Source organism: Ovis aries, chromosome 21 (assembly GCF_016772045.2).
Source record: "Ovis aries strain OAR_USU_Benz2616 breed Rambouillet chromosome 21, ARS-UI_Ramb_v3.0, whole genome shotgun sequence".
Lineage (NCBI taxonomy): Eukaryota > Metazoa > Chordata > Mammalia > Artiodactyla > Bovidae > Ovis > Ovis aries.
The window spans coordinates 22,867,625-22,894,808 of NC_056074.1; the positions used below are offsets into that span (position 1 = coordinate 22,867,625).

General features: G+C 48.8%; 1 protein-coding gene and 1 non-coding gene across 2 annotated transcripts in view; one reads left to right on the forward strand and one right to left on the reverse strand.

Annotated features, from left to right (window-relative positions):
- Positions 1-27,184, reverse strand: part of NAV2 (neuron navigator 2) — a 799,971-nt gene that overhangs the window by 522,068 nt on the left and 250,719 nt on the right. The window lies entirely within an intron of this gene.
- Positions 14,067-14,199, forward strand: LOC114110213 (small nucleolar RNA SNORA1). Its single transcript, XR_003586539.1, has one exon. It is a non-coding gene; the product is annotated as a small nucleolar RNA SNORA1 (small nucleolar RNA).

The window sequence follows — 27,184 nt, forward strand, 5'->3', positions numbered from 1 at the left end:
TCCAAAGGCCAAAAGATCCAGACGAGTGTGGGGGCCGAGGGGAGGCTGAGCAGAGGCAAGTCAGTATCTCCTCTGGGTGCTTTTTTCTTAAATAAAAATCCTTTGTCCACCTCCTCCCCTTTGACCTTTCAGAAAACTGGTGGGAGTCCTGTAGAACTGTCAGGAACATGCCTGGACTTAATCCCAGCTCAGCAGCTCACTAACTGGGGGACCTTGGGTGAGTTAATTGACTTGTCAGTACCTTAGCGTCTTCACCTGTAAGTGGGGTGGTTATAGTGCCCATTTCATGAGGTGGCTGTGAGTTTCAAAGGAATCAATACCTCTGAGGGGTTTAGAACAGCACTTGGTACAAAGAAAGATTCAGTAACTTAGTATTTCCCAAACCACCAATAACTAGTATGTCCCCTACCTCTCAACCCTTCCCTAGTCCTTCCATGGCACCCCTCAACTGGGAAAACGGCAGCCCCACCTTGCCAGTTGCTCAAGCCTAAACTTGGAGTCATTTTTTAAAAATTCCTCTTTCTCTCTTATTCTCTACAGGTGATCCATCTGAAAGTTGCGTCAACTCTACATTTAAAGTATATTCAGGGACTTCCCTGGTGATCTAGTGGTTAAGAATCCACCTGCCGGTGCAGGGGACATGGCTTTGATCCCTGGTTCGGGAAGATCCCATATGCCACGGGGCCACTGAGTCTATGTCCCACAGCTACCAAGGCCACCCTCTAGAGCCCGCGAGCTGTGACTAGCAAAGCCCACGCTCTGCAGCAAGAGAAGCCCCACAGTGAGGAGCCCGGGCACTGCCATGAACCCCAGGCCCTGCTTGTGGCAACTAGAGAAAGCACCCCCCCCCACCCCGAAGCAAGGAAGACCCAGCCCAGCCGAAAATAAATAAATAAATAAATAAATAATTTTAAAACCCCTTAAAATACATTCAGAATCTAGTTGCTTCTCACTACCGCACCACTAACAACCCATTTCAAGCCAATGTCATTCTTCTTCCTTACCATCACAGTACCCTTCCACCACACTCTCCCCCGGGCCCTAATCACCCCTCCACACACCTCTAGAGCAATCTTTTTTTTTTTTTTTCTAACTTAAGTCCAGTGATGTTTCTCAGCTTAAAATGCTCCAAAGTCTCTCCATCTTACTCAAAGTAAACACCAGTTTTCCCCCAGAGACTACAAGGTCCCGTGTGATCTGGCCCCACTTCCTCTCTGAAGCTCTCACCGACGGCTTCTCCCTTCTCGTTCTCCTCCAGCCACACTCTCTTCCTCGCCATTCCTCGAGCCTGCCAAGAATGTTCCTGCTTCAGGACATGGGCACTTACCATTCCCTCTGCCTAGGATACGGTTTCCTCAGAAACCTGATGGCTCCCTCCATCACTTCCTTCAGGCTTTGCTCAAACATCACCTCACCTGAGAGGTCATCCTTGAATCTCCTGTATAGGAAACTTCTATTGCTCACTATACCCATTTCTGCCTTATTTTCCTTTGCAGCTTTGATCGCTAGTTAATTGGAGAAGGGCGTGGCAACCCACTCCAGTATTCTTCCCTGGAGAATCCCATGGACAGAGGAGCCTGGTGGGCTACAGCCCATGGGATTGCAGAGTTGGACACGACTGAAGCGACTTAGCACACACACATGTACGCACTCTGATAAATCTTTGTTTCTTTTTTTTTTCTTCCTTTCCTTCCTTTAGTTTTAAGACCCAATAGACCAGCAGCAGTCTAGCTCTTTTTCTCCATTGCTATTCTCCAAGTCTCTTAAGACAAAGCACATAGTAGGTGCTTTGTCGCTATTTACTGAATGACTACCTCCCTCCTTCCATTCTTGTCTGCCTCTAATACAGCTCCAGGCAGTGGCCAGGATGCTCTGCCCATCACACATTTTATGATGCTCCTTCACTGCTAAAGAACCATCAGTGGCCCACTCTTTGCCGAAAGGGCAAAGCTCCTATGACACTCAGAAAGCCTTTGGTGGTCTGGTCTCACCTAACCGCAGGCCCCTATGTTGCCATCAGCAAGCCCTGCAGGTGTAATGCCTTTGTTCCCTGAGCAATGATGCTTAGCTTGTGCTGTTCCCCAGCTTGGGGCACACTCCTTTCCCTTCTTTGTCAGACTCTCACTGTGGGAGCTTGAATAGTGGCCCCCTAGTGATACGTCCATTCAGAATCTGTGAACATGACTTTTATTCAGAAAAAGGGTCTTTGCAGTTGTAACTGAGTTAAGGATCTCACACGGAGAGGCTCATGGGTTAGGCTGAGCCCTAAGTCCAGGGACAAGTGTCCTCACAAGGGAACAGCAGAGGAGACAGCCACATGGAGTTGGAGACAAAGGATGGAGGGATGCTGCCACAAGCCCAGGGGTGCCAGGGGCCACCAGAAGCCAGAAGAGGCAAAACCAGAGGTCTCTCGGGGCAAGGGGGGGGGCACAATCCTGACAACACTTTGACTTTGGACTTCTGGCCTCCAGAATGGTGAGAGAATAAATTTCTGTTGTTTTAAGCCATCAAGTTTATGGTGATTTGTAATAGCAGCCACAAAAAAGTAACGTACTCCCCTTCAAAACCATTGCAGAGATGCAGTCTTCCCCTCCCAGCACTGTGGCAGGGTGAGGGGGTGGGGGGCTGAGGTGGTCTTTTTGTAAAGATGCCGCTGCATTCCTGGCCAAAGTTGATCAGAGCCGGGATGGACTGGTAAGTGTCGCAAGTACTGGGAACTATATGGTGAAGCCAAGGGGTGGGGGGAGGGCGGTCATGTAGGCTCAGGGTTGAGCCGTGTTGGGTCGTGTGGGGACAGGAAGGTGCATAAAGAGGAGCAGGGCAGACACTGACAGAGGAGGGCAGGGGTCCTGATGATGCCCCTGCTCCCGGGGAAGGTCCTGCTCTTTGCTTCCAAAGGTTCCTTGTATTTCTCTAATATTCAGCCTCCCTTCTCTTTGTCTCAACCTGGTTTTTCTTAGAGAAGATGGCTTCTCCTTGCAACTCAATCAACCCTAAGCTCAGAGCCCAGCTCCAGCATCACTCCTCTAAGGGCTTTCCTGATTGCAGCACATGGAGAGAGATGATCCTATTCTCTGGGCACTCTCAGCTCTGTGTCCCCACCAAGATTCACTGTCATCGATAGGGCTGTTTGCATGCTATTCTCCCCCGAGACTGAGCTCCTCCAGCCATGGACCAAGCTCATCCTCTGCGTCTGGATTTCCCAATTAATTACCCACTGAGGTATAGTGTCTGGTACCACAGTGTTTAAGTAGCTGAATAAAAGATGGATGCCACTTGGCTCTGCCCACAGGAGCTTCCAGGCAAGATTTGGGGGCCCCCTCTCGCACATACTGCAGGGACATGAGATGAAGCAGATATTGGGGTCAAGGTAGGAGCAAGCAGAGGGCAGCTCTGAGTCGGGGGCTGGTCAGGGAGGGCTGGTGGGAGAGGCCAGGGGAAGCAGAAAATTGTGAGGTCGTGCGTGGGTGACAGTCAGGGCTGGGGCAGGCAGGAGGCAGGCGGAGCAGGGAGCATTTTGGAGTGGGGCTTGTGGGCGTGTGATGGAGATAAGGCCGGGCTCAAGTGGAAGTTCCAAGGAGGGAACTCTGATGGAAAGTGTCAGTGGGGCCCGTCCTGGGCCCTTGGGTCACTTACCCACTTAATTGACATCCACCCAGGCACTGTGCCCAGTGCCAGCTCTACAGCAATGACAGAGAGCTGAGAATTCAAAGGCTAGACTGGCTCTTAAGAGAACAACACTGTATCTGCTGTTACAAGGACCAGGAAATAGTCATAACCAAAGTATTTGTGAAGCCTTTTACAGTTTCTAAAGTGCTTTCTCATGAATTAATGACTACGAAGTCCCGTGGTACAGTAGGAAAAGGGTGGTTGTGGCTGCAAAAAGTCTGACTTAAGGTTTGGCATCCTCCTTGTAGCTCATGATAACCCCTCAACTTTGACGTCCTCGTCTGTTGAACGATGGCTGTGTCTAATGTTCACTGAATCCCTTCTGGAGGGCAGCTAGTGTTATAGAGCTTTTATATGTAGTAACTATTTTAGCCTTCAAAACAACCTTATGAAATAGGTACTACTGTTACTCCCACTTTGCAGATGTGGAAACTGAGGCTCCACAAGGCTGAGTCACTCATTCACACAACTTCTCAGCAGAAGAGATGAGATTTGAACCCAGTTATTCCTGCTCCAGAGTCCGTGTTCTCAGCCGCAATGCTATACTGTAGACAATGACAGCGGCCCTACCTCCAAGGTTTTGGCAAACCGTTAAGATTAACATACGTGACACTGCTTAGAGGTGAACATTACCCATGGTTATTCTTTGGTCCAATGCTCATGATGTGTGAGCGTTTGGTTGCTTTAGCGGATGCTGTTGGCACCCTGGCATCACCACTGGCGAGTCTAGAGCTCACCCACAGGGAGTGAGAGTGCCCCTCTGCACAGGGCCATTCCCTCTCTGAGAGATCCCTGGCCACCAAACACAGCAGGCCAGAGGTGCTGGGGTGCTCACTCCCCAGGAGCACCCCTCAACCAACAAGGCCTGTGAGTTGGTAGATAAATATCCCATCAGTGGGCCAATTCCGAGGTGTCCCTCGAAGGGTCCCCAACAGGACTAAGCCCCGGATTCCGACAACAGTTACCCACCCACAAGGCCCCTTTTATTGACCTCCTCCTCTCTCTGCTTCACCACCCAACTCTCACAGTGCTGCTTGGAATCACTTCCCAAATATTCTCTGTGCATTGCAATCCTTCCCTCAGGGTCAGTCTAGGAGGACCCCAGACTGAGACAAGGGTGCAAGGCAGTTTGGGGAGAGAGGAAGAAAAGAGCTATGACCTGTGAGGCTTGAGGTTTTTCTGGACACACGTAGCTAGGTGCAAAGCTGGGAAGGTAGAGGCACAAGCAAGCCCTTGCACAGAAGAGGCAAAGGGCCGGGAGGTGGGGAAATGCGCCAGGTCCCCCTCATGGGGGATCTCAAGTAGGACAGCCCCCAAGCCCACATTTCACCTGACACTCCAGAAGGACCAGCCTTCGGGGGACTTTTGGCCAGAACCCCATGCCTCTGGGGCAGATTCCAGGGGCATTCCTTGAAGCTCTGTGATGTGAGCACAGAATAAACACAAATAAGCTCCCTTTGTCTAAATGAACTGAGGCACAGTTTTACGAAGCCGTTTTCTTTTCCTCCTCACCCTCCCACACTCCTCTCCCTCCAAGGCCACGTTTGTTTGCTTACTTACTTAATCCCACACCCTCTGCACCTTCAAAGGGTCCCTTTGTGTCTGGGATGGAGTGGAGCATTTCTGCCTCCTAGACCCGATTTTCCAAATGAACACCAAACACAGACGAGCCCAGATGATTGACAGTGACAGCATCGTGTTTGGGGCCGACGGATGAAGTGAACAGGAGGCAAGAGGGAAAACATGAGAAAGGATGAATTTTCAGTGGCTTCCTCCAGCCAAATTGTTTGCAGTTTCATTGGAAAGGATCCTCATGGGGAAAGAGACCAAAGAACTTGCGAGGAAAAAGCAAATTACAGTCTCAGCAGTGTGGCTTTTTCCCTTGACAAGCTGGTCATGAAGGAAGAAGGACAGGATGCTTGGGACAGGGCTGAGAGCTGGCCAGCATGGTGGGAGAGTGGACCTGGTCACCTCGAAATGCGGGTGGCCCGAGTCACAGCCCTTGGGCCAGGCCCCGAATATTCCCCACCCACTTCCTTCATCTCTGAAGCTGCAGAAGCAGTGAGAGGAGAGGGCGTCTGGCCAGAGCCCCATGGGAGGGTCCGCAGAGGAAGAAGCTTTAAGAGAACACACTTGGAATGGTGAACAATCCAAGAATTTTTGTTAAAAAAAAAGAAAAGAAAAGAAAGCTGACCATGAATGAACATATTATTCAGAGCTGATTAAAGAAAAATCAGCCAGCGTATTTGCCTTGTGAGGCACCCAGTTTGCTAAGGGTTCAAGTTCTTCCAATAAGAGGCAGGATTACCTAGCTGTCAAAAGCTTGGCCGTGGAGCCAAATTGCCTGGGAGAGAATCCCCAGCTACACCACTGATGGGCTGGGTGACCTCGGCAGATCACATAAACTTTCTGAGCCTCAGTCTCCCCATCTGCAAATCAGGGTTGATGATAAGAACCGCATTTACTCGAGGGAGTTGTCTGTGAGGATGACCATGAGCACGTATGTCTAAAGCACCTAACAGTGTCTGCCAGACAGTTAAGCACCCAACGCATGTTAGCTGTAATTACTACATGACTTCCAAAGACAATAGCTCCTTAGCGCTACAATATTCTCACAGGTGCAAGAGAAGAAAAGTTGAAAAGGCCAAGCAGCCTGAAAGCAGGTTCACAGCAGACAAGTATGCCCTGAAGCTAGGAGATGGGAACAAAGTCAAGGATGGCCTTACCTGAACGCATCCCACATAGGGCGCAGACGGCCGGTCGCTGTGCATGCCTCCCGTGCTGGGAAGCCAGGGGTCCCCGCATGCCCCCGTTCTCCTCGGTGTGGCAGGAAGTCCTCCTTAGACTGTGGATCAGAGGCGTGGCCGAGACCGGGGCTCTGTCCTCACAGAGGAAACAGCACACCCCCTCCTCGCCCGCGAAAGTAACTCAGCCGTCCGGCTATGCCTGTCGCTGCCATGGTTCGCGGGCAGGGCTGTCTGCCCATTCACCACCCCCTCGCCCACCGCCCCCGCCGGCCCAGGGCAGCGGACGGGCAGGTCACAGGCATGGTTCACAGTGTGGTCTGTCTGTGCAGAGGGTGGCACGTCTCTGACCCACTCGCCCTGAGAGTAGAGGCATCATCATCCACTCAGGATCAAGGCCCTGGGCTTTTCTCTGCAGAGCCTCCTTGGCAGGGAAGAACTGACCGCTGCCACGCCTCTGCACATCTCGGACGGACACATGCACCCCAGCTCAACCCACGGTGCAAACATTCCACATGCACGCCCAGAACCCCAGTGTGTCCATTTAGACTCCTCCAGCTTGGGAATCAAGCTGGAACGAGGGCAAAGACAAAAGAGCCAGGATCGGTCATTGTTTCTCAAGTAACAAGCAACTAATTGAGACTTACTGTTATTATAAACCTATACTGCAGGCAGCAATTAAACTGCAGCTAATGAGGCTTTCGGCACCAGGCCCTCCCGCCACCACACAACGATTCCCCCTAGCCTGGGCGAAGGGGTCTAACGTTGGAGGAAATAAACGGCTTCTTCATAAGCCTTCAAGAGACAGCAGTCATGCTGGAGATTCCTCCCCAGGGGAAGTCAGTGTGACCGGGCAGTGGGGTGAGACAAGGCACAAGTGAGAAGCTCACGAGCACAGAGAGATTTCTAGATCAGCTGTCATCCCCCCGGGGATGGTGACATCATGCCTGTGGGAAATGGCTGCAGGATGCTATCAAGTCAGTGGGAAAACAGCTGAATTGACTCTATTATAAGTGGATTTATTGAGAAGATGCGAACGCACCAGGAGCTGTCGGAGATTCATTCACACACATTATTTCATTTACTCCTAATGGCCTGAGGAAGGAAGGGGGTGCCATTAGGAAATGATGAGGGCAACTGGGCTCCCAGAGGTGAAGTCACCTGAGGGAACTCACCTAGCTGTCACTCAACAGGGTTGGAAATCAGGAGGAAGGGGGACTTGGGGTGATGTTCCTGCAGGCAGCCTGGTGGTGTGTAAAGCAGGTGTGGGATCTGGGGACAGCTGCTAACTGCCTGGTGAGCTTATCAAGTTACCGGAACATCCCATGCCTCAGTTTCTGCATCTGTGGAGTGGGGATGGTCATGCCTATCTAGTGAGTCTGCTAAAAAGACCACAAACTTCACACACTGCATATAAAGTGTGCAGCGTGGTGCTCAGTGCAGGATAAGTGCCCGGTAGATGCCAGTTATTATTAAAGATGCTGGTGAGACACTCTCGATGCAGCACAGAGGGTCGGAAGAAATTCATCATCGGAGCACGCCTGAGATTCTGCAATAGTGGAAGCGGTGAAAGTCTCCGCAGAGTGTCTGTCTGCCTGTGTCCCCTGGGAAGGGGGTAAACCAACCCAGAGGGCTGGCTCTGCTCTGAGGCCACTGCCCTGGTGTCCAGGGCAGTGGGAAGCTGGCCAAGCTCCCAGACAGCCTGTCTCGGGCCTGGAGAACAGAGCCGTTGCCTCACCAGCTTGTAATGAGCTGCGTCTCCATCCTGATTAGGGGAACAATCCTCACTCAGAGAGACTCAGGGGAAGGAAGTGACAGCGTCGTGGGGACAGGGCATAACCTCATCTCCCAAGGAGGGGCTGGCTTCTGGGGAGCTGGTGACTTGGAGGTCACAGCCCAAGAGGATGCCCATCCCCCTGGAGGAGGCTAAGCAGACCCCATTGGGGCAAGTCTGGGTCAGAACAGGAGACAGGCTGGGCCAGCCCTGGCCTCTATCTGTAAGCCTGCGAGGCAGCTGCTCACAGGCTCTGGTTTGCCAAGAGGGGCAAGCAAGGAAACTAACATTCTCTGGGCACCTTCTGGGCACCAGGCTAGGTGCCAGTCCTATGACATCATCACTATCATCAACATTGTCCTATTAAATCAAATGTTAGGACACCATTTTTTTTTTTTTTTCCCAAAACTGTGGATTGCATCCCGTTCCTGGGTGATGAAAACAGCTTAGTGGGTGACAAATAGCATTTTTAAAATAACGTGATAAAAAATACAGAAAATTTCACTGCGCATTGCACAGAGCAAGGATTGGTATTGTGGAAGTTTCATTTCTTAATGTGTCTGTGAGTGTTTGGGAGCTGGATTGTAATGGGGAAGGAAACGGTGCTCATTTCTTAAAGTAGTTGTAGGGATTGAATGGGTTAATGTTTTAAGTGCTTAATGCACTGTAACAGAGGCTGCCAGCACCCACCCAAGTCCCCTTGGAGAGAGTTCAGGCTCTCCATACGTGCATTCCTGAATCTCTGTCTCTTTCTCTTTCTGATTGTAGGAATATGCTTAGTTCAAGTGCAAAGCAGGTAAAAAAGCAGGGCAGAATTATTGCCCCAGGAGTGACGCTCAGCCTAGGAGGACTGGGAGATGGTGGGTAAGCACTGCAGCCTCCTCATTGCTCAGCGCAATGATTTTGGGGTGTGTCCGCCACCAACTTTCTGAGCCCCAGATGCCCACAGAGCAACTCCCTTCCTGTCTCCCTTCCTCTCTCTCTCTGCTTCCTGGAATCTGCTCCCAAGGAAACTTCTTGCACCTATATCCTGGTCTTGGTGCCTCATTCGCGAACAACTAATTCATTGGAAAAGACCCTGATGCTGGGAAAGATTGAAGGCAGAAGAAGAGGGCAACAGAGGATGAAATGGTTGGATGGCATCACCGATTCAATGGACACAAATGTGGGCAAGCTCTGGGAGATGGTGAGGGACAGGGAGGCCCGGTGTGCTGCAGTCCATGTGGTCACAAAGAGTCGGACATGATTTGGGGACTGAACAACAACGTAAGACAAGCAGATGCTGGCATGAAGAAGTGCTTCATGTATGAATCATGTTCACTTAGAGATAGGATCTGTGCAAATGCTTTACAGGCATTGTCTCAATCTTCACCCCATCCCTATAAGGGAGGAACTACGACTGTCTCCATTTTCCAGATAAGGAAACTGAGGCTTAGGGAAGTTAAATGCCTTGTTCAAGGTCACATAGATAGAAAAGAGAGCTCTCCATTCTGAACCCATGTGTGTTACCAAGGCCTTGTTTCACCCTCTGCTCTTCATGTAATCCACACAACTAGCCTGCCAGTTAGCTATCATTACTCCCAATTTATAGATGTGCAGATGGCAAACAGCCCAATTCCAATACTACTCACTGTCTGGCTAGGCCCAGCACCCATCATTCCGACTCCTGGCTCTGTGCTTCCATGACATCAGGCTGCTTCCCAGTACCCTGGAAAGGGCAGGCATGGGAGAAATCCCTTCCCTTAAAAAAAGTCTGCAGTGAAACTGGCAGCTGTTCATCAAACCTATGGCTCAGGAGAGATGTAAGATGTGGATGAAAGGATGTGGATGATTGTAGCAGGTTTGCTGGGATTCCCAGACAGACTTCTGTGCTACTGCCTGTGCCTCAGCTTCTCAGCCCATTAAACGAGGCTGATACGAGCATGCCTGCAAAGTCGCTTCAGCCGTGTCTGACTCTGTGCCACCCTATGGACTGCAGCTCGCCAGGTTGTTCTGTCATAGAGACTCTCCAGGCAAGAATACTGGAGTGCGTCACCGTGCCCTCCTCCAGGGGATCTCCCCAACCTGGGGACTGAACCCGCATCTCTTACATCTACCTGCACTGGTTCTTTACCTCTAGCGCCACTGTAGCTCCGTTGGTAAAGAATCTGCCTGCAATGCAGATTCAGTCGCTGGGTTGGGAAGATCCCCTGGAGAAGGAGATGGCAACCCACTCCAGTATTCTTGCCTGGGAAATCCCATGGACAGAGGAGCCTGGTGGCCTACAGCCCATGGAGTAGCAACAGTCAGACGCGACTTAGTGACTAAACGACCATGGCTCACTGCTGGCTTCAACTTTCACCTTCCCATCCTAATCTCCAGCAGTCTCACTATTTCCACCAAAGTCTTGTGAGTTGACACTGTCTGAGCTCTATCTGCATAGTTTACGGTGATTATTCCCTGCCCATCTGCTGCTTGCCAGGCAGGGTGCTGACCTCAGGGCCTCCGCTTCCTCATCCAGTACCTTGGAATCACCTTAGCATCTTCCTCATGGATTGTTTTGCAGATTAATTGAGCTAACTGTGCAAAGCATATATTTGACCAAAGACTCATAGCTAGCATAAAGAGCTCTCAAAACTCCACGATAAAACACCAGACAGTCCAATTAGAAAATGAACAAGTGATGTGAAGAGCCATTTTACCAAAGGGGATATATAGATGGTGAACAGGCATGTGAAAAGATGCTCTGCATCACCAACTACGGGGGAAATGCAAGTAAGACCATGGTGAGATGTCATAACATACTCATCAGAAGAGTTAAGATTAAAAACAGCGACAACACCAAATGCTGACAAAGATGTGGAGAAGCTGAACCATTCTTGCAGTGCTGGTGGGAATGAAATATAGTACAGCTACTCTAGGAAACAGCTGACTTTTTGAAAAATATCGAACATGTGCTTACCACGTAACCCAACAATTATACTCCTGGGCATTTGTCTCAGAGAAGTGAAGACTTAGATTTACATAAAAACCTATACATAAATGCTTGTAGTAGCTTTATTTGTAATAACCCCAAACTAGAAACAACCCAGAGGTCCTTGGATGGCTAAACCACGGTACATCCGTACCATGGAATATTACTCGGCAACAATGAATGAGTGAGCTATTGATGCATAAAACAGCTTGGATGGATTATGCTGAGTGAAAAAGGTTAACCTTACAAGGTTACACACTGTGGCATTCCATTCAGATAACACTGTTGAAATGGTAAACGTAGTTTGCATTGGAAAGCAAAATGCAGATGGAAAGCACACTAATAACCAGGAATCAAGCATGGTAGAAGGGAGAAGGGTTGCTGGTACTACAAAGAAATAGCATAAGGGAGATTTCTGTGGAGACAGATCCATGTCTTGATTGTGGTGGAGGTTACACAAATCTACACAGGGGGACGCAGAACTGTACTTGCACACCATCATGCCAATGTCAGTTTCCTGTTTTTGATACTGTGCTTTAATCATGTAACATTTAACCATATGTTATTATCATGTAAGATTTGGAGAAAGCTGGCTAAAGCATACAAAGGATCTCTCCACACAATTTTGCAATTTCCTGCAAATCTATAATTATTTCTAAAATTTTAAAAAATGAATAATTTTAAATGAATTTGTAAAGAGTTTAAAGATCACTGCCTAAGTGAGCACTTAATCAATATTAGCTGTCATTATTATCTCATTTTTATTATTACTTCATCTTATTTAATGTTCACAATAAGCTTATGAAAAAAAGGGTTTTTAACCTCCATTTTACAGATTGGAATACTAAGACACCTTAGCTAACTTGCCTAAATTTACATATTCATAAAGACCTAGGGATTTAAATTCAAATCCAAGCATTTCTCACATATATGCAAGTACACAGTAAAATAAAAATCTTTCGCCCTCACTGAGTTTATAAGATAGCAACAGAAGTAAGAGATATAACACAAACCCAAGCAGAATACCGTACATGCTGTATAAGTTCTACGGAAGGACGGGAGAATGAAAAGGTAAAAAATTCCAACTGGAGAGATTTAGGAAGGCTTCCTAGAAGAGGTGGCATTTGTGATCGTTTTAAAGAATGAGTAGGAGCTCAGCAGATATAGAAGGGGTAGAGGCGCAGGAAAGGGCATTCCAGGTCGAGAGAACTTGACTGCTAAGGCATGAGAACAGCGACAAGCCCAAGGAGGCTGAAGCAGCTGTTGTGTGACCAGAGGCAGATGCAAAAGGAGGAGAAGCAGAGGGCAGTCAGTGAGAAAGGGCTGGAGACTGGACTTGTTCTGCCAGCTTTTGCTCATCCTGGCCTGCAAACTGGAGTGTGCTCTGGAAGCCACAAGGTCCACGTCTAAAGTGTACGCACTCGGAAAACAGGGCATGACAAGGCATCAGCCTTCTATTTATGCTGAAAAAGCTGGGAAGAGCTCTGCAGTGCGTTCTCAGGTCCCAGGAAATAAGGAGATCTTCCATTTCAGGACCTCCACGTGATGTGTTCCAGAGTCCTCCCAAGACCAGCCCTAGCCGATCCTGAAGGCAAACTCCTGCCTGTTATGGGTTTTGGAATTTCATCTTTCAACAGTTAAATCATGAGCCCTATCGTAATGGTACTTAGTAATTTTCCCACCCCATCAATAACCTCTGTGCAATCAGGATCCAGGTCTTTCTGGGTCATTGTTGAATGCAGCTTGGAGTCAGCCACATAAAGGTTCCATATTCAATTCCATTTAGTCAATCCAATATCTGTTTATCGCATGCATGCGTGCTCAGTTGCTCAGTTGTGTCTGGCTCTGCGACCCCGTGGACTGCAGCCTGCCAGGCTCCTCTGTCCATGGGATTCTCCAGGCAAGAATACCGGAGTGGGTTGCCGTTTCCTCCTCCAGGGGATCTTCCCGACCCAGGGATCAAACCCGCGTCTCTTGCATCTCTTGCACTGGCAGGTGGGTTCTTAACCACTGTGCCACCTGGAAGGTACCATCTATTGGGTGCCAGCTGAAAATAGACCCTGTGCTAGGACTGGAGGTGAAAGAACAAGATGCAGTCCTACAGTGGCGAAGCACCAAGGCTAGGGCACCAAACACAGGGCAGTGGTAGTGCCAACCATCTAGAGACAAAGGGATGAGAAACCACCCTGGACTGTGACTGGTGGAGACGCTCACATCTGCACGACCTGTCCTTTAAAAAATGTGTTCCTAAAGCTACTGTGGAAAACAACATGAAGATTCCTCAAAAATTAAAAACAGAACGGCCATTCTATTTTTAATTTTACTCCCACTCCTGGGTATATATCCAAAAAGAATGAAAACCCTAATTTGAAAAGATTCATGCGCCTCAGTGTTCATAGCACGATTATTTACAATAGGCAAGATACGGAAGCAAACTAAGTGTCCCTCAACAGATAAATGGATAAAGAAGGTGCGGTATACCCATACAGGGAAATACTACTCAGTCATGGGAAAGAATGAAATCTTGCCATTTGCAACAAATGGATGGACTTGGAAGGTATTATGCTAAGTAAGGCAGAGGAAGACAAATACTCTACGATGTCACTTATCTGAAAAATACAACAAACTAGCAACTATAACAAAAAAGACAGATTTACAGATGTAAAGAATAGTGATTACCAGCGGGGAGAGGGAAAGGGGGAGGGGAAAAGACAGGAATAGGATATTAAGAGGTATAAACTACTATGCACAAAGGAAATAAGCTACAAGAATATATTGCGCAACATGAGGAGTATAGCCAGTGTTTTATAATAACTATAAATGGAGTGTAATCTTTCAAAATCATGCATCACTACATTGTACATCTGAATCTTATATAATCTGATAAATCGACTATACCTCAAAAAAATTGTGGAGGTGAAAAAGAAACCTCATTCTTAGTGAGAAGGGCACTGTGGGTCATATTGTCCAGAGTTTGTTAATGGGGCTAAATTGAGACCCAGGTTCTGCTTACATCACAGTAAGTATATTGCAATGGTGCTAATGAGACTGCTCTTATTTTGGCTGAGGTCATGATTGAAAACTGTACCACAGCTGTAACATGAGAAATGTGTTAAGGACTATGTTTCAGATCATTCGCCACTATAGCAAGGTACTCACTGCAGTTCAACGTCTAGAGCCCTAAAGCGAATTATTTGAAAAACTAGATCCCGTAGATTCTAGGTGGGATACTTTTTGAAGCATGTCATCAATATGTTCTTATTCAAGTAGAGATAAAAGAAACTCAGCTAAGAAAATTGGTAGCAGGCTGACTGACAGAATGGCTGTGGGTGAAGTGTGGGATCTCTTAGAAAGGCCTGTCTCGAGGATAAGTTTTGACTCACGTTTTGGGGGAGCTAAGGTGACTTTGATGGGCACTGGAATGAATTACAGCATGTGAAATTCCTTAACTAAAAAGGTATCAGCTTAAAAAAATGAGGAGGTGGTACCAGGTTGTCTGCGGGTCTTTGCAAACAGGATTTTTGCTCAAATAAGTTTCTCACCTCTGTGTGTCCGCTTTGGTTGGCCTTTCCCAGACTGTCCCTGAGTCCTGGTTCAGCTGATGCTTTTGGAAATGGTCTTGTGCTGTAAAGGATTGCTATTTCAGATGTATATTCAGGTTTCAGAAGGATTAAAAAGATTAAAAAGAGCAGCCAAGAGCCCTCAGTAATCTTCTGAGACGATCGCTTTCAACCTGAGTGTTTGGAGCCTGAGAGTTCTGTAGATGTGTCCTGGGTCGGGTGGGAGACAGCCCTGTGGATGGAGGGATGCTGAGGTTCTGGGCTCAGGGTCTCTACCGGCATCAACCAGGAGAGCTCAATGTAACCTTTCTTATGCATTCAAGTTCCAACTCTGTTGGAAAAAAATACTGTTTAGTGTTTAAAGCCCACAAAACTAGTCCATCATCATCATCACCACCTCATCATATTTTACAATAGTTGATTTTGAGGGTTTTGCATCTGCCAGACACTGTTAAAAGCACTGTATGTGCATTATCTCATTTAATACTCACAGCAGCTTTGAAAGATAGGCACCATTATCATGCCCTTAACGTAGGAGAAAACTTAGACCCAACACTTGAGTAACTTGCCAAAGTATACACACTACAAGAGATGGAGCCCGGCTTTGAATGCACAAAGCTGCCCCCTGAGCCCAAACAATTTTCCACCATGAGGTACAGATGATGTGAGGCCCAGGGAGAGGCAGGGACTGGCCCTAGATCCCACGGTGGGCTCAGGGCAGACCATTCCCCCTCAGGGCCTTCTTCCTTCCCTCCTCCCTCTTCAGCCTGCAGTATACTTTCTAGAAGAAACTCACAGGCAGCTTTAAATAGACCATCCCTTAGTTACCAAGCATCTGTGTTCTCATGAAGGGAGCCTCTGAAGGAGATGGAGCTGTGAAGAGAGATCCGCTTTGGAGCCCCTCTTTTGAATGTGCCTGGGGTGCCCACCTGGCCTGGAGCCTCACTTCCCACCCTCTGCTCTAGATGCAGTTGAGGACGTGCAGCCCAGGCCCCTCACTGTCTGTCTGTCCTGTCTCACCTCCATCTTCTCTGCTGCATACCCTCTTGCTAATGCGGATATGCATATATCTTGTTCCTTTGTCTTTCTGCTCCCTCTGCCAGGAATACCCTTCCTGCCCTGTCGGCCTGGCCTTCTCCCCCTCACATGTGTCCTCTCAAGGGTCCTGACCTCCCCCTGCCTAGGGCAGAATCACCCACTCTCTCCCAGGGCCTTCTTTGTCACAACACACAGCCCTGCACTTGAACCATTGACTGACTCCACTGCTTTGATTCGAAGACAGGCAGGTCTCCCATTTTCCCTTGATTAAAATCAGGGTTGTTCTTACAACCCACGCTTTGGAGTCAGAGGATTTTTTGCCTCCTGGAACACTGTTACTGAATGGGCAGTGTTTTGTAAGCTCTGTCCTATTAGGATCCTGGAGACACAGGACTTCTGGCTCCCTCTGGACCGAGCTCACCTGGATTGGAGGACATGACCCAGGAGTCTCAGGACCCCCAGGTGCCAACACAGGGAGGCACAGAGGAGGGACCAGGAGGTGGCAGTCATGGTGCTCACAGACTGGAAGGCACCCTTGATGCCCAGGTCGTCACGGGAGGCCTGTGGGTCGGTAGGCTCCAAGGCATCCTCGAGACCCAGGAAAACCTCCTGCCCTTTTTACCCACTCTCCAAGTTCACGCAGCCACTTCACGACAGAAGCCCTGGAGAGAGGCATGGGCAAGAGCAGCGGACTTCATTTCTTTCCTGTTAGTTTTCTAGAGCTGCCATAGCAGAGTACTGCCACTCACTGGGGGCTTAAGCAACAGTTTGTGTGCTTAGTTGGTAAGTCATGTCGGACTCCTTGTGACCCCATGGGCTGTAGCCCCCCAGGCTCCTCTGCCCGTGGGGATTCTCCAGGCAAGCATACTGGAGTGGGTTGCCATGCTCTCTTCCAGGGGATCTTCCCGACCCAGGGATCAAACCCAGGTCTCCTGCATTGCAGGTGGATTCTTTACTGTCTGAGCCACCAGGGAAGCCCAACAGAAGTTTATTTTCTCCCAACTTTAGAAGCTAGAAGCCCAAGATCAAGGTGTCAGCAGGGTTCGTTTATTCTGAGGCCTCTTTCCTCGGCTTGTAGATCACCACCTTCTCCATGACTTCACCTGGTCTTCCCTCTGTGTGTATCTATGTCCTAATTTATTTTTATAAGGATTCGAGTCATATCAGATTAGGGCCCACTTTAATTTTAATTTAATGACCTCTTTAAAGACCTTCCCTCCAGAAACAGTCACATTGTGAAGTACTGGTTGTTAGGACTCAGGCATAGGAATTAGGGCAGAACATAATTTGGCCCCTAACACCCCACTGAGGCTGACCAAGCTCAGAAGGAGTCAGGTCAGTCTCAGACTCCCCATCCCACCCCACGCCATGCTGTGCCTCCACTTTCCTCTCTCAGAAGTAGCCACGGTAACCGACAGTCCCTTGCCCTTAGCTATCTCAATTTCCAAGAGAATTTTCCAGCGTACCCTCTTCTGATTGTTTACCCCTCTCTGTCCTCATCTCGTGAGTCCCTGGCTCTAATCACCCCCTGATCTAGGCTGTCCAGTCTACATCTTCCACGGCAGGGGCTTTCCACATCTCCTTTCTGTATAAAATACAGTATTTTATAGATTGATATGGTCTCTAAAGAATACGGGACTTGCTTAACCATTTCCTTCCCCTTGCCAACGGAGCACCTTGCCAATCAATCCCAGCACATTCTCTCTCAGAAGCCAATACTGGACAGTCACTGTCGAGTGGGTGGGCTTGTAAGCTGGCTCACTTTCACAGCTGGGGGCCTAGATGCCCACTAAGGGAGCTTCTAATCAGAAATCCTGTAGATGCTTAGGTTTAACATCCATACAGGAGATTATTCGAGATGACCCTACATTTGGATAACTTTTACTGTCTTCAACAAAAGCGATTTGTAAATTGGATAAGCAACTACAAGTGTCTGGATTCTTTGACAGGGCACATTTGATCAATTCTTGGAGTCTGGCCCAACAGGTGCACTCTTCAGGTGGCCTGAAGCAGCTGGCCAGGAAATTGGTTTTTCTATTCGGAGGTTCAAGCCAGAGACAAAGGGAACAGAGCTGAGAGAAGAGTCATGGGTTCATCCATTCGCTCTTTGCTCCAGAATTTCCTGAGTGCCTACTACATGCTGGGTATTGCTCTAAGAGCTAGGGATTCAGACAAAGATAGTGACACTGTCGACCAGGAGCTAGACCCAATGGCACCCCAGCTGTATTTAATTCCTTATGGAATTACCTGCCCCTAAAATTCAGATTCTTCCTTCCATAGTATATAGTTATCCATGTGAAGGGATTTCCCATGGAGCAGCTGCATTGCTCACAGCCCCCTTTATATCTAGGTGTGGCCGTGTGACCTCACTGATGGAACGTAAGAGATGATGAGAGTCATTTCCAGGCTGAGGCTTTTATGAGGCTGGTGAGCCTTCTCCACGTTCTTTTCCACCTTCCAATGGCTAGAGGCAATGGTGAAGCCATAGAATGAAGGAGCCTGAGCTCCTGAATCACTGGATAGAGGAAAAGCCACCCACTGACCAGAAACGTCAGCCTTGAACTATTATGTGAACAAGAAATATATTTCTATTATGTTGAGCCTTTATATATTTGGGGTCTTTTTGTTATAGAAGGTTACATTACCCTAACTAACACAATTTTTGAGTAAAGTCAGTCTCATTGCCACACTGGTCCAGCCACGTCTTTGTAGCACTGTTGCCTACCTTCAAAATATTCTTAGATGCAGAGACCCAAAGAAAATGTTTATCATCCAGAAATCAGCCTTTCCTCTAAGACTTTAATACGGATTATGAGAGTTTTCTATGAGAAGAACTTTAAAATTCTGGTAAAACAAGCTTTCAAAATTTGAGAGAAAACTGTAAAGCTTCCCTGAAAAATTCCCAAACATCATATTCCTTTGCCTGGGAAATCAATCTGTGCATAGGACAAATTTTTAAGCGGCCAGAAACCCTTTGTCTGGGTTCTTGTCACTGGACCTGTGGCTCAGCGACAGAGCAGGCAGAGTACAGACCACCTGGCAAAGAGAAATTAAGAGGTCATGGAAGCCCAGCCCCGCTGCGGGGTCAACAGCGTGCGTCAGAGTGCTACAGAAATAGAGAAATCCCATTCATAAATTTTTCCTCACCCCAGCTTAAGAGCTTTCAGAGTCATAAAGTCGACATAAAGCCAGAAGACCTACAATTGTCCAATTAGAGGTTTTATCCAGGAAAACACACATTTTCAAAGTCACTGGTTGGTCTTCGTGCCAGGAGTGTAGCTGAGCTGGTTTGGCGTGCTGCGCCTCTGGGTTTTATGAAACTTTCCAGTTCAGTGAGACAGGACAGGAGACTTCTCAGAGCCTTTTACCCCCAAGGTGTGGTCCACAAGGGGCCTAGAGATACCCAAAACTAGTCCTTCCTGTGACAACTCGGACAAAACTGGAATCTACCTAAACCAGCTCATCTGGGAAGGGAGTATAAACTAAGCGTTTACTATCTACTATTCTTGAGTGTTCCAAATAGATAGCACACAGAAGTGCACCTAGTCTTTATTTCTCACCTACAAGAAAGGGTCTATTTTCCTCCATCTTCCAGATGGCGAAAGTGAGGCTTGGAGAGGTCAATGTACCATGCTCAAGATAAAATGGCTCAGTGAAGGGCAAGGCCAGTGTCAGAACCCAGGTCCTGTGATTCTTAAATATGTCAGCCTCTCCATTCTGTTACTGCTCAGAACCCCAGAGCCTTCACTCTGACTCCATCCAACCAAATAAGCTGCTTTGGGAAGGACACGTAGATGGAGGCCAAGGGAGGGACATTATCAGAGGAGGCTCAGGTGAAAAGCAAGACCAATGAGGGGAACAAATCCTGAAGAGAGCCCGCAATATTTACCAGACACTATGCCAACGTTTTGCTTGGATTATCATGCTAAATCCTCATAGCAGTCCTGCAGAGTAAGGATTACTGTACCCATTCTACAACTGAAGCCACTGAGGCTTGAAGAGCTCCAGTGTATACTTGCCCAAGGCCACGTGGTTAGAAAGTGGTGGTGAATGTGCCCAAGCAGAGTCCCTGCTCAGAAGCCTTATCCCAGATCTGACCGTACCCCTCAATGTGTTACATGACTTTTACTCTTGGGAGAGATACATTTTTTGTCAAGTTCACTTCCATCTGTGCACATTTAATTGATAACTTTTCTGACAGCTCTGGATGATGAGCCTTCCATGGGCACATCTACTTTTAGGCCACTTACTAGCTGAGTAACCTCGAGAATGTCCCTAAACCTTTCACAGGGGATACAGTTTCCACTCACATGGAACTTAACCACCTAGACCAGCTGTTGATGAACTTTTTCCAGTGAAGAACCAGAGGGGAAAATACATTAGGCTTTGGGGTCCATCCAGTCCCTGCATGGCAGCCTCTCAACTCTGCCAATGCAATGTGAAAGCAGCTGAAGCTATGAACGGATGCAAAGGATCAGATTTGGCCCACCAGCCTAAGTGTGCTGACCCCTGATAGAGATGGTCAAAATATTCCACAAGTAAGTGTTAAGCTCTCATTGGATATGTGCTATAAAGGAGAGGGATCACCCTTCTCTGAGAGTTTATTCCTCCCAGGAACTGCTCTCGGGGGTGCTGGCAGCTTGGAAGAGGCTCTTCTGTGAGTCAGGCAGGGCTGGGAGTCTCCTGCTGGCCCCCTGGGGCTCCCCCTTGGCACACGCTACCTCCCTGGCCATCAGAGAATCTCCAGGAACAGAGGCCGGTCCTGCCGCCCTGCTGGAGGCTCGGGGTCAGCAGGCAGCACTCAGAGAGAAACTCGGGGTTCCTGCAGACTCCTGGCTTAACCTCTGACGGGGGCCAGGAAGCTTCCACCCGCAAACCACTGGCTCATTTCTCTCCAGCAGAGCCTGGCTCTCTCACAGCACCTTCTGGAAAGCCATTACGGCAGCTGCAGCAGCACGCGCGGCGTTAATTTATTAAAATCCCGGCTTGTAAAAGCCGAGCTTGCCGGCGGAGCCGTTGGAGGCAGAGGCCCGCTGCTGCTATTTTCTCCTCTCGCAGCCACAAAAGGAAATGTTGGCGAGGTCTTGGGAGAAGGGGTGGCGGGTTTGGGAGGGGACGCTGCTGGATTTAATAGCAGGAATACAAGTCATTTGTCTTATTGTAAAAGAGATGTGTGTTTGGACGCAGAAAATGCTCTGGATCCTTTCTTTCCTCCCCTCGCAGGCACGAAAAGCCGGGAGCAAAGCAAAAACGCTGCTGATTTCTCGAGGCTATTTTGGGCGCCTGCCGCTGATTGTCTGCTTCCGAGGCCCTCGGCACACGCCGCTGCCTTCTCAAAGCAAGGGTTGAACAAATTGAAACGGGGACTGAATGAGCATCTTGCTGCTAATGCCGCCGCCTGTCCGCAGAGCGGAAAGCAGTCCCCACAGGCCGGGCCTGGCCCGAGTCGCTGGATTCTTCTCTGGCTCCCCAGTGCCCATCCACCGCCCCACACCTCCTGCTCCCGCCCTGTGCTCACTGGCGCCTGAGCTAGGCTGCCCACCCCGTGCCAGGAAGCTATTTACCAAAGGAAATAACTCCGATAAAGGGCTAAAATTAGCCGGCAATGATGGAAAACATTTTGTCGAGCGATCTGTTGACAAGAGGGGAAATAGAGCTGTGAAAAAGATGGGGAGTGGGGGTGGGTGAAGGACACAGATGGACAAGGGGCGGACTGTGACAAGAAGGGGACCCAGAAGTAGCTGGGGCAGAGCCTAGCGGCCCAGAGGCCAAGGCGGCCACACCGAGGGCACAAAGCCCAGATGGCCAGTCTTCCCTCTCGGGCAGCGGACCCTATCCTGCGCTATGGCACCTGGCCTCAAGGCACTGAAGGAGGGTACCCTGGCAAGTTCTTTTGGAGGATGGATATCTGAGGATGGGTATCAGACGGGCTTCCCTGGTGGCTCAGACGGTAAAGAATCTGCCTGCAATGCAGGAAACCTGGGTTTGATCCCTGGGTCGGGAAGATTCCCTGGAGAAGGAAATGGCTATCCACTCCAGTATTCTTGCCTGGAGAATTCCATGGAGAAAGGAGCCTGGTGAGTTACCGTCCATGAAGTCGCTAAGAGTCGGACACTACCGAGCAACTAACATACGCACACATCAGACGTGCAGGCCCATGAAGGGAGCAGAGTGCAGGGCAGAGGTGAGCCAGAATTTGGGTTTTGGAGTTCAAGTCCCAGATCTACCAGTTACTACCAGTGACCTTGGACAAGCAACTTAACACCTCTCAGCCTCATGTGATATCCTCAGGAGACAAATAAGTATAGTGTTTGGCCCGTATCACAGGGTTGTGGTAATAACACACGCATACTATTTACCAAAGCAGCATGATTCAGGACATTCTGCCTTCTGTAAACATGGGTGGAGGGCATCCTGTGTGCCAGGCTCTGTCCTGGGAACTGGGGGATACCTTGATGAGTTAGACACAGCCCTCCTCTAAGATACTTTAATTCTGTAGAGAATGTGCTCCTCAGAAATATAGAACCAGCACTGCTTGCCCTTAAGCAGATGGACTGAAGGGCCCTAGAGACATTTATCCCACGTGACTGAGGGCCTGATACAGGCTAGGTACTGGAGAGGGAGTGACTTGGGCTCAGTCTGCCTGTTTGAAACACACAGCCTGGTGGGGACAAAAGGCAGGTAAACAGGTGTCTGCCACTCAGCATGAAAAGGAACATACCAGAGTTAGGTTTAAGAGGGAACCATGAATACTCCTGGAGAAGGCAATGGCACCCCACTCCAGTACTCTTGCCTGGAAAATCCCATGGATGGAGGAGCCTGGTGGGGTGCAGTCCATGGGGTCGCTAAGAGTCGGACACGACTGAGCAACTTCACTTTCACGCATTGGAGAAGGAAATGGCAACCCACTCCAGTGCTCTTGCCTGGAGAATCCCAGGGACGGCGGAGCCTGGTGGGCTGCCGTCTATGGGGTTGCACAGAGTCGGACACGACTGAAACGACTTAGCAGCAGCAGCAGCAACACGAATACTCCCTGGAAATAGCAGGGCCTCATAAAGGAGGTGACAGAGGTGGGTCTTGAAAGATGTGTAGGAGTTGACCATGCAGAATGAGGAGAGGAAGGCATTCCCACAAGAAAGAAGAATCTGCATGATGTTTGTGAGAAAAATGTTCATGGTTGGGTATGGCTGGAGTGCAAGACACAAAGACAGGTGACACCCAACCCAACTGGTATGGCAGGGACCCAACAGTGAACGCGCTCTAGCCACGGCTCTGGAGAACAGAGTTCCAGAGCTCTTCTCTGAGCTGGGCCCTTCCTGTTAGTTTCTGGACTGTTGAGAAGTCAAAGACAGAAGTGGTAGGGGTTAGACGGTTGGAAGATGTTGGGCAGGGGGCAGAGAGAGGACTCAGGGAAATGCCTAGTGATCCACTAGTTTAGAGGGATGGTTATACAAGTGTGAGCAGCTAAATGTCTGCTCCCAAATGGAGGAAGGAGTATCCCAACGTGCAGAGATCTGGCACCCAGACCAATCTGCAAAAAACCCTCCGTTTTTAATGTGTTTGCATATGGATCTCCCATCTAAGACTTCATCTGGAGGAAGTATTTTGATGTTAAAAAGATGACTCAACGCAAGAGAGGCTCTGCTCTTTGATGAGCAGACATTTGAATTTTTCCCTCCTCAGCTTTGCATTTTTTACTACACCGTGGAAAGATGTGTCTGCAATTTCTGAAAGTCATCCTTCCTTTTCATTCCCGTGGCTGATACTCTGAAGGCCTTTCCCTCCTCTGAGTCTTACGGAGACCAGAAAAGCATCCTGGAAACAGGGGTGGGCCTGCTCCTGTGAGTGGTCCTAGTGGCTCACCCAGGGCTGAGCCTATCAGAGGTCTTGATAAGGATACAACACTAGCACCCAGTGGATGGCCAGGGGCCGTCTCTGTTTGACCATCTCCAAGGGCAACACAAATGCTTCTCTCTGAGGTCTCAGAAATCACATGATAATATGGAAGGAATATGCATTTGGAAAGTGAGACAGACCGAGTTCAATCCCAAGGACACCCACTGCATCCTAGCTCTGTGCCCTTGGTTATATGAGTTAAATAAAAATGGAAATGAGAACAATATCCATTTGATGGGGTCATCATCAAGAAAAAAGTTTTATCACATAGGCTTGCTTCTTGCATTATCAATACAACGACTGTCTCAATAAATCTAGTCCTTCCCCTCTCCTCTCTTTCTCTGAGGCTTCCACGCACTAGAGTAGGCAAGTCTTTACAAGCTAAATATATAAAGTTAATCATGTTCACATATTTGCATAAATTAATAAGCAGTAATTATATATTATAGCACTTTCTGAATAATATCCCAAAATAACTATCTCAATACACCAAAATGTTAAGATTTTTTTATTTCTCAGTAGTGGAATTATGGGTGATTTGTATTTTCTCCTCAGATTTGCTACAATTATTATGCATTATCTCCTAAATAGGGAGGGGATAAAAAGCAACTGTGAGTAAGAAGAAAGCTGTCCTCCGATACCCTGTGATGGGAAGTCTGTTCACTGGCCTTGGATTCTGCTGACAGTCTCTGTGACTCCAAGGACCTGATGAGTCATCAAAAGGTTGAAGTAGCTTGACAATAGAAGATTTTGCAGCAGAATGTGGCAAGGCTGCCCAGGCTCGGGCTCAGTGGGTCTGATCCTTTTCCTCCTTGCTCTGGGAGACAGGATGAGAAAAGTGTGTGCTAACTTGAGGAGGGGAGTGTATAGATGGAGGGGAGCCCAGCCCGCAGATGACTGTGCGCACTGGGCACTGACGAAGACCTGGATTTGCGGGCTCAGTGCCATGTGAGATGTCAGATCTTGGGCCAGCTGTCATCCGCCCAGAGCCTCAGTGTTCTCAGTCCACGTATTTTAGTTGTCACTTCCTCTGAGAAACCTTCCTGGACCTCCTCAGCCTCAACTGGACACCCCTCATTAGACTCTGCACCCCGATCTGCTCAGCCCTCTGTGTTACAATGGTCTCTTCATGGTCTGTCCCCTGCATGAGGCTAGGAGCAACTTAGAGCAAGGAACACAGCACCCCATAGCTGTTTCCCTTGGCCTCTCATGGAGCCTGGTACAGAGTAGACCCTCCATAAACACCTGCTGAATGGATGGATGGATGGATGGATGAATGACGTGCAAGCTTTCGCTAGGCCCTGGAGCTGCAGCTGTCTATCCCCTCTACCCTCAAGGAGCTCACATTCTGCTGGAGTTCAGTCTCCCCAACAGAATGTACACTATGAACAAGGACTTAAAAGGCTTAAGAGAAACTAGGAAAATGAGGAAGGAGAAGATTCCCCCAGGGCCTTGTATAAAAGGCAGGATTTGTGCAGAGGCTGGAAGAAGGAATAAAACTTCCCCATTAGGGCCAGGAAGTAAGGCAGCTAACACAGGAAGGAGTCAGGCAGGAGAACACACAGAGTGGGGGAAGGTGGGGGCCAAGCGTGGAGCACCTCCCACAGCAGCGGAGCAGGTCTGGGTGGCATTCTGTCTGGGGAGCCCAGACAGGTTGAGCAGGAGGCTGATGGGGTCTGACCTGCCTCTCCCTGGAGTGGCAGGACCAGGCCGTCTTCACCTGTGCAAGATGCCAGCCTACCCCGGCATTCTTTCACCTGCCCGTCAGGAGAGCTCAGAGTAGGACCAGTTTGGAATCTGCCCAATCTAGTCTTCAGCTAACAAGCCCTCTAATTTAAACCAGCATATGTGAGAAGGGCTGCTTTGGCATGGGTCCCGAGGAACACAGGTATGATTAACCTTTGCCAGTTGCAGAAAATTAATTGCAGAAAGGATATCCTGGAAGCCCCCAGGATCTTAAGGGCAGCCAACTGTTGAAGAGGAAGCCTGCCTGCCTGCCTTGCCTGGGCTGGAGGAGCAGAGCTGTGGCTTCATCTGGGGGGCCCACTGCTCCACCAGAGAGCGTGCGGGCCCTAGTTAAGGTCCGACTCACCCCAGGGCCTTTGCATGTGCTGTATCACTCCTTCTTCCAGTGTTGGACACGGCTGGTCTCTCCTGATATTTCAAGTCTTGTTCAGGTACTGCTTCCTGACTGATACTTTTCCTGGCTTCCCCATTTAACATAACATTACTGCTCCCCTCTGTCACCTCCCATTGTGTGATTCTATTTTCTGCTTTCACGGGGCTTCTTTTCTCTTTCTGCTACATGTTTATTTTCCTCCTCCCCTCCTGACTCCAGCCAGACCTAAGTTTCATGAGAGCAGGCATCTTGTCCTGCTCACAGCTCTAGTTACCATGTCTCCCATAGCACCTGACCTTTTGGAACCACCCCATATGATCTTCTTGAAAGCCCTCACCCTTAGCTTTAAGAGTCTCACCTTTGGGTACTTAATAAAAATGAATTGGATATAGCAACTTCTCACCAGCTATCTTGGAGAAGGAAATGGAAGCCCACTCCAGTATTCTTGCCTGGAGAATCCCTTGGACAGAGGAGCCTGGTGGGCTGTTGTCCATGGGGTCGCACAGAGTCAGACAGGACTGAAGCAACTTAGCAGCAGCAGCTATCTACTTTACACATGGTAGTATATATGTGGGGCTTCCCAGGTGGGCTAGTGGTAAAGAATCTGCCTGTCAATGCAAGAGACATAAGAGATGCAGGTTTGATCCCTGGGTCAGAAAGATCCCCTGGAGGAGGAAACGGCAACCCACTTCAGTAGTCTTGACTGGAGAATCCCATGGACAGAGGAGCCCGGTGGGCTACAGTCTGTGGGGTTGCAAAGAGGTGGACCCGACTGAATGGCTGAGCACCAATGTACAATGTATATGTGTCTGTGCTACTGTCTCTGTTCATCCCACTCTTTCCTTCCCCAACTGTGTCTACAAGTCCGTTCTCTGTATCTGGGTCTCCATTCCTTCCCTCCAACTAGGTTCATCAATACCACTTTTCTAGATTCCATATATATGCGTCAATATATGATATTTGTTTTTCTCTTTCTGACTTCGTTCTATGTAACAGGTTCTAGGTTCATCCACCACACTAGAACTGATTCAAATCTGTTTTTTTTTTTTTTTTTAATGTCTTAGTAATAGTCCAAGGAAAGGGAGATGGAGAATGGAACTCCTGACACAATCGTTCCAAAATGAAGCCCAGCCCCCAGCCCCCAGCCCAACTGCTCTGGGAAGTTGGTTCATGAATCACCAGCCTATGGAAAACCTCCAGGACAGGGCCAGGGGTCTAATGCCTAGCACGTGGGGCTGAAGGAGGGGAAGAGACAAACCTCTATTCACCCACTTCTATGTGCCAGATCGTGTCTGCTGAAAGAAACCTCTCCTTTTACAGATAAGTGGGCTGTAGTTCATAATGAATAAATATAAAAGAACATTTATTTTGTACCTGGGGTCAGCATGTCACATATAGCCTTATGTATCATCCTCACAAATTTTGGAGGCA